This window comes from Pelophylax lessonae, assembly GCF_965119305.1.
Source record: "Pelophylax lessonae genome assembly, chromosome: 12".
Classification (NCBI taxonomy): domain Eukaryota; kingdom Metazoa; phylum Chordata; class Amphibia; order Anura; family Ranidae; genus Pelophylax; species Pelophylax lessonae.
The window spans coordinates 24137444-24145419 of NC_138779.1; positions in this window are offsets into that span (position 1 = coordinate 24137444).

A 7976-nucleotide genomic window follows, 5' to 3' on the forward strand; every position below is an offset into this window, starting at 1 on the left:
CGACATGCTGGTTATACACAAGTTGATTGATGGATCAACTCGGGTACAATCAGCCTGCCCATAGATGGTTTGAGTATTGGCTAGTCCCTGCTGAACCAGTTGAGATTTGAACAATCTATGGCCATCTTTAGATTGCAAGACCTCTAAGACACAAGGTAGATATTGTAAAAATTGATTAGCATAGTTAATCATTTGCATAATGCTTGGTTCAGTGAGATTATTATTGTAGGCAAGTCCTCTAATGAAATGGAAGACTGAAGTTTATTTTCTCTGTCGCTCATTGACAGACACAGTCCTCTTTGATTAATATCAAATTGGGTTATACTGCCCTCCACAGGAGTAGGACACTAGGCAGAAGAAAACGTTCTGGACACACATTAGGGGCAGTCCCAGAGGGCATATCCTCCCTCCCTCTGCTACAGGATGTCAGTTTTTTTTCTGTCTAGTTAGGAGTAAGGACCTAAGTTCCTTGCTGGGATCTTTGGTCCTGGCAAGATTTTTTTAGAAAAATTTTTTTCTTTTTTTAGGCAGCTTTTTTTCTCCAGTTGTTCCTGTGAGATCTTCAAGCAATTATGCTGGATTTTGAGGTCCAGTGGTCACCCCAGCCGGCCTACAAGCACGTGCAGATTCCAGCTCCGCGCTGGATCAGCCGCGACACATTTCAACAATTTTGCTGGAGCTGGGCGACGGGCTGGATGTTAAGATCCAGTGGTCACCCCAGTCAGCCTACGAGCGCGTGCAGGCCCTAGCTCTGCGCTGGGTCGGCCGCGACATAGTCCCACTGGACGGGGACTGGCCCTGCGAGTTAAACGTCTCGCCGGGACGCCAACGACCAGTTGGAAACTGAGTCGCGGCGTCCGTATTGGTCGACAGCCCCCCCACCTCGGTGGAGAGGGGTTCTGTTAGGAGTGGGTGCCCGTCGGTTCCGGTATGGTGAGTCGTATGTTCCCCCTCTCCCCTGTCGGGTTTTAGGAATAGACACGGGCCCCTCTGTGGATGGTCGGACCCTCTTGATTCTGGGTCCCCCCTCTATCCTATAGCATGTGTCACAGATCTCCCTCTTGAGTGTGATTTTGTGAATAAAAACCAGGAGGCTTGGTTTGGGAGCTGACTATCGGATAGTCATTGTAAAGAGTGGGCACTGTAAAGGGACCATGATTGAGGTCAGGGGCTGGCGTTACTATTTAAGATGGCCATGTAAGAGGGTGATATGATCCTGCCTTATGCAATAAGGTTGCAGTTACCTGGACTACCGCCATCCACCGCTGCCATCCTCCCGCAGGCCGCACAGGCCGATGCCTTCCTTCCGCAGGCCGCATGTTTTAGCAGGCCGCCGCCATCTTTTCCACAGGCGCAGGCCGCCGCCATCCTCCCGCAGGTCGCGCGGGGCCGCCATTTTGGCGTAGCCTTGTCTCCTGCATGGGGGCGGCCATTTTGGAGACGCCCAGTTACCTCGGAGTAGCAGGGGCAGCGCCGGAAGGCGTGTAAAGGGGCGGAGCCGCCTCCTTTACCCGGGATAACGATCCACAAGACTTCCTGTCTGTAAAGGACAGCGCTGAGAGCAGTTTGGTAGAAGCTTCTGTGCATCAGGTGGTGAGCCCTTGGGGTCTCTCTCTCTCTCTCTCTCTCTCTCTCTCTCTCTCTCTCTCTGTGGGGGTCCAAAGCAGGTAACACTGAGGGGCGCTGTTGCGCTGGGGGATTACAAAAAAAAAAAAACTTTGCTGGCAAGTGTCTTGGATTAATCATGGACCCTGCCACACATGTATCCCCACCTGATCCCCTCGAGGCCGCAGGACCCTCCAGTTCCCCACTCATGATTGATGCATTGTCAGCGGTTTTGGAGTCTTTTGTATCCCGGGTGGAGGTGGCCTGTCAGGGACGGGGGGCAAGAAAGCGACCCCCGCCTACCCCTATTTCATCTGACACTTCAGATACGGATTCTGAGCTTGTCACTACAGCTGCAGGTCCCTCTTCTGAGGCTGCTGTCTCGGGTACGGTCTCCTCAGACAGTGAGGAGGACGTTTCTGCCTCCGCCATAGCACAAGAAGAAGCGTTGGTGGATGCACTAGTTGTGTCCGTCCGGGAAACCTTAAGTCTTGAGGTTACAACGGCAGAGGTAGCTGATACTGAAATTCCTTTTGCTACTAGCAAGCCTACCAAAATGGCGAAGGTTTTTCCCTTGCCCAAATGTTTTGGTAATCTAATTAAAGAAGAATGGGGTCGTCCGAAACAAACCCCTGCTATTTCCAAACGCATTGCTAGGCGCTATCCGTTTGAGGAATCCCTCCTTAAAAGATGGACGGTACCACCATTGGTGGACTCACCGATTTCCAGACTAAATAAAGCCACTGTTATCCCGTTGGATGACGCTCCGTCCTTTAGGGATCCGGTGGATCGTAAGGTGGAAGCGGTATCCCGCTCCATTTTTTCCCTGATAGGGTCAGCCTTTAGGCCAGTGGTTGCCATTGGTTTAGTTTCACAAACTTTGACAGAATGGACCAAGTTGTTACGCCGTGACCTAGAGGAGAGTATCCCCCCGGCAGTATCGGATCTGCTGGAGCAGATGATACAAGGACTACAGTTCGTCTGTGACGCCGCCCTGGATGCCACTCCATTGTTGGGGCGTGCATCGGTTTCAGCAGTGGTCCTCAGACGTGTGTTGTGGTTAAAGTGCTGGTCGGCGGATCAAGGTTCCAAAAAAGCTTTGGCGAATCTCCCCTTTCAAGGGAATCGCCTGTTTGGGGCCACCTTGGATGAGATTATCAAGGATCTCACTGGGGGCAAGAGCACTTTTTTGCCACAGACTGCTAAGGGTAAAGGACCTCGTAACAGACGAGGACCTTCCTTTTCTGCTCATAAAGTTTTTTTTCGTTCCGCTGGGGCGGGCGATAAGGCGAAGCCCTCCAAAGCCCCTTCAGGGGGTTTCAAAGGGCGCTGGTCGGTTTAAACAAAAGTCAGGCTCAGCCAAACTTGAAGATAAGACCAATACAGCCTGAAGGTGCATCCCCACCCATCTCTGGGGTGGGGGGACGTCTTCATCGGTGTCCGGATCCATGGCTTCCCAGAATCCCAGACAAAGGGGTTCGCGAGGTCATACGGTCGGGATACAAGATTGAGTTTCGATCACTTCCACCCCACCCATGTGATTCTTCCCTTCCAATATTCGACTATCCCCGGATCGCTTAAAAGCTTTGCGAGGGACAGTAATGGACTTGATGCAACAAGGAGTGGTAGTTCCCGTTCCTTGGACAGAACATTTTCAGGGGTTCTATTCGAACCCGTTCACAATACCCAGGAAAGAGGGCAAGGTGCGTCCAATTCTGGACTTGAGAGCACTCAATTATTTTGTCCGGGTACAAAAATTCAAGATGGAGTCCATCCGAACAGTGGTGGCCTCCCTGCATCAGGGGGATTTCCTGGCGTCCATAGATATCAAGGATGCCTATCTTCATATCCCCATCTTCGCAGGACATCAGCGTTTTCTTCGCTTTTCCATAGGAGAGAACCCTTATCAGTTTGCGGCGTTACCCTTTGGTCTCGCCACTGCTCCTCGGGTCTTCACAAAGGTGTTGGCCCCAGTTTTGGCGCTGTTGCGACAGCGGGGCATATCGATTCTAGGTTTCCTAGACGATCTTCTTATCCGTGCGGAGTCTCCGCAGGCTCTGTTGCTAAACTTGGAGATCACTTCGCCAGTGCGCGCGCCCTTACCACCCTGGGATCTTAATTTGGTGTTGTCGGTTCTTCAGAAACCTCCCTTTGACGATATTAGGGAGATTCCCTTGCTTACGTTATCCCAGAAGGTGGCCTTCTTGGTGGCCATCACTTCTGCACGCAGGGTGTCAGAACTGGCCGCATTATCTTGTCGTTCCCCATATCTGGTGGTTCATAGGGATAAGGTGGTTCTTCGTCTGAATCCATCCTTCCCTCCTAAAGTGGTTTCAGAGTTTCATCTGAATGAAGATATTGTGTTACCTTCCCTGTGTCCTAAGCCCAGTCATCCTCGGGAGTTTGCGTTACATTCCTTGGATGTGGTTCGGGCAATCAGGGTATACTTGAAAACTACGGACTCGTTCCGTTAGACGGATTCACTTTTTGTGATCACGGATGGCCCCAAAAAGGGGTTGCCTGCATCTGCCGCGACTATCTCCAGATGGATCAGACAGACGGTGGTACAGGCTTATTCTATTAAGGGTCGGAATCCTCCGTTCCCTGTTAAGGCGCACTCCACTCGGGCGCTTAGTCCTTCCTGGGCCTTCCGCCATCAGGCGTCAGTGGTCCAGGTTTGCAAGGCGGCTACCTGGTCGTCGGTTCATACCTTTACAAAATTTTATAAGGTTGATGTGATGGCATCGTCGGATGCCTCTTTTGGCCGCAAGGTTCTGCAGGCCGCAATTTGAGGAGACCGTTGGTCTACCTCGAGGGTTTTTTTCTGTTGGTCTCATCCTTTTGTCTGATGAGCCTTTAAGACTTCTAGTTGGCACCGGTTGGGCCTTCTAGATTGGATTTTGATTTCCATTATCCCACCCCTCATTTGTGGCACTGCTTTGGGACGTCCCAATTTGATATTAATCAAAGAGGACTGCGTCTGTCAATGAGCGACAGAGAAAAATGGATTTTTGTAAAATCTTACCGTAAAATCCTTTTCTCTTAAGCTCATTGACAGACGCAGTACCCGCCCCTCTATTATTGAGTTGGGTTGGGTTAAATTCTCTGACACTGCTTTGTGACATAACTGACATCCTGTAGCAGAGGGAGGGAGGATATGCCCTCTGGGACTGCCCCTAAGGTGTGGCCAGAACATTTTCTTCTGCCTAGTGTCCTACTCCTGTGGAGGGCAGTATAACCCAATTTGATATTAATCAAAGAGGACTGCGTCTGTCAATGAGCTTAAGAGAAAAGGATTTTACGGTAAGATTTTACAAAAATCAATTTTTAAGTGTGCCTTCAAAAACAGGCCGCCGCTGCCCGACTGAGTCCGTTCTGCTCAGGGGGGGATCGATCCGCCAATCCGCAGGCAGATGACAGCTCTGTCTCCGCTCTGTGTGCAGAGACGGAGCTGTCAGATCCCCGCTCTCCTCTATGGGAGATTGGATGAGAATGGACTGCCTGTCTGTTCTCATCCGATCCTCCATACGGATGGAAAATAGGGTTTCCATCTGTCCGGATCTCACGAACCGGATCCGATAGCAGCGGGTGTCAGTGGACATGTCTCCGCTGACATCCGCTGCTCCATAGGGATGCATGGAGCATCCGATCCGGTCCGCCAGAAAAAATGACAATCGGAAAGCCAGTGTGAAAGGGGCCTTAGGGTAAAAAGTATTATAGATGTCCACATTTATATAACATTTAAGCCTTGGGTGGATTCAAAATTGTACTTGGTGTCCAGCATCTTGCAGGCATTGCTTATATCCCAGAAGTCTCCTGTGTTCCTCAATTTACCAGAAGTCCAGATGTGTAAATCAAAAATTTTTTTTTTTTTTTTTAAATGCTGGATTAAAAGGCTGTTTTTTATTTTTAAAGGCTTTGCTTTAATACTTGATATTTGTAAAGGGGACATTGCCATTTTGTGTAATACACCGTTTTTTTTTTTCAATTAAATATTTCCTACCTGACACTCAAATCTGCAGTCCTTTTAACAAATCAGGTTGATTCCAGTCTACTGAGCAGTCTGCATTAACAATGCAATCCGTTTAGGAGGATTGCAGAAGATTTTTAGATTGTAAGCACATAGGGCCCTTTTGATCCCTGCTTACAAAATGTAGTGATACAGTACAGTTGCATTTAAATACAAGAAGGATCAGAGGCAGTGGCGGCCCATCCATTAGGGGCGCAGGGCCGCCGCCCCCCACCCACCCATGCATCAGGCCCCCTAATCTACATGCAGGCTTCCGGCTGCATGGATTCCAATGGGGTGACTATGGTGTGGTCCGTCTGCCCCCACCCACCCATGGAGAACCAGCCGCCACTGATCAGAGGGCCATGCTCCTTTGGAGCTAGCAATCTAAAGTCATCCTAAATCTGACCTGTCGAGCAATGTAAAAGAAGAATGTTGCAATATAGTAGTGTACAGATATTGTGCATAAAAATATTGGGGCACTTTAGAGACATATTCTGGAAGGAAATAAAACAATAAATAAAACAAACTGCTCCAAATTTACTTTTTGCGCATGGGTTGGGCTAAGTCCATTTAGCGCATTATCTCCGCCCAAGCAGTGACCACCTGTCATTGACATGAATGGTTGTGGTAGAGTGGGGTGCAAGCTGTTCATGTTACTGACAGGCTCTACACTGCACCTGGGCTGCCCAGTCTTACTTTTTCTTGCATATGGAGCCTGATGCATTTAAAATAAACTGAGTTGTAGGATCTAACAAACCTAATATAGCAAAATACACTCACCAGACACTTTTATTAGGTACACCTGTTCAATTGCTTAGTAGCACAAATTGCTAAATGGCCAATCACTTGGCAGCAACTCAATACATTAATGCCCCATACACACATGCAGATTATCTGAAGACTTACCTTTTCTATGTAGTGCAAGGGCCTGCCGGATTGCATACAAATTGAAAGTGTTTATGTTTGACCTCATATTATATGGTTTTGTTAAGTCTGCAGACAAAAGTCTTCAGATAATCTGCACGTGTGTACGGGGCATTAGGCATCTACACGTGGGGAAGACGACTTGCTGAAGTCCAAACCAAACATCAGAATGGGGAAGAAAGGGGATTTTAAGTGACTTTGAACTTGGCATGGTCGTTGGTGCCAGATGGGTTGGTATTTCAAAATCTGCTGATCTACTGGGATTTTCTCGCACAACCATCTCTTGGGTTTACAGAGAATGGCCCAAAAAAGAGAAAATATCCAGTGAACTGCAGTTGTGTGAAGGAAAATGTCAGAAGAGAATGGGCAGACTGGTTTGAGATGATAGAAAGACAACAGTAACTCAATTAACCTCTGAATGCACAACATATAGAACCTTAAAGCTAAATAGGATACAGCAGCAGAAGACCACACTGGGTGCCACTCCTATTGGCTGAAAACAGGAAACCGAGGCTACAATTTGCACAGGCTCACCAAAATTGGACGATAGAAGATTGAAAACCATTTCCTGGTCTAATGAGTCTCAATTTCAGTTGTGACACTCAGATGGTAGGGTCAGAATTTGGTGTAAACAACATGAAAGTATGGATCCACCCTGCCTTGTATCAACAGTTACGGTGGTGTAAGGGTGTGGGGGATATTTTCTTGGCACACTTTGGGCCCCTTATCAATTGAGCATCGTTTAAACACCATGGCCTTACCTGAGTATTGTTGCTGACCATGTCCATCCCTTTATGACTACAGTGTCCCCATCTTCTGATGGCTTCTTCCAGCAGGATAATGCACCATGTCACAAAGCTCAAATCATCTCACCACTGATTTCTTGAACATGACAATGAGGTCACTGTCCTCCAATGGCCTCCACACTCACCACATCTCATCCAATGGAGCACCTTTGGGAATGTGGTGGAATGGGAGATACGCATCATGGATGTGCAACCGACAAATCTGCGTGATGCTATCATGTCACTATGGACCAAAATCTGAGGAATGTTTCCGACACCTTGTTGAATCTATGCCACCAAGAATGGAGGCAGTTCTGAAGGCAAAAGGAGGTCCAACCCGGTACTAGAAAGGTGTACCTAATAAAGTGTACGGTGAGTGTAGACACTTCTTTGTACAATACGAGTTTTAGGTTTGAGACCATGGACTCATTTTAGGTGCAGTTTGGAACATTGCTTATCTAACTAGCATTTCCTGGTCCTCCCCCCTCCCGACCCGGGTCATTCTTGATAAGGCTCCCAATGGCACGTTCCAGTACATCAAATGGCACTGCCTGGTTCCAAGGAGTAACGGCTATTCTCCACAATATTCCTGGACCTGACTTATCCTTGCCTTGTCATCTTAAGGCCACCAGTCCTGTAGGAGACCTCTT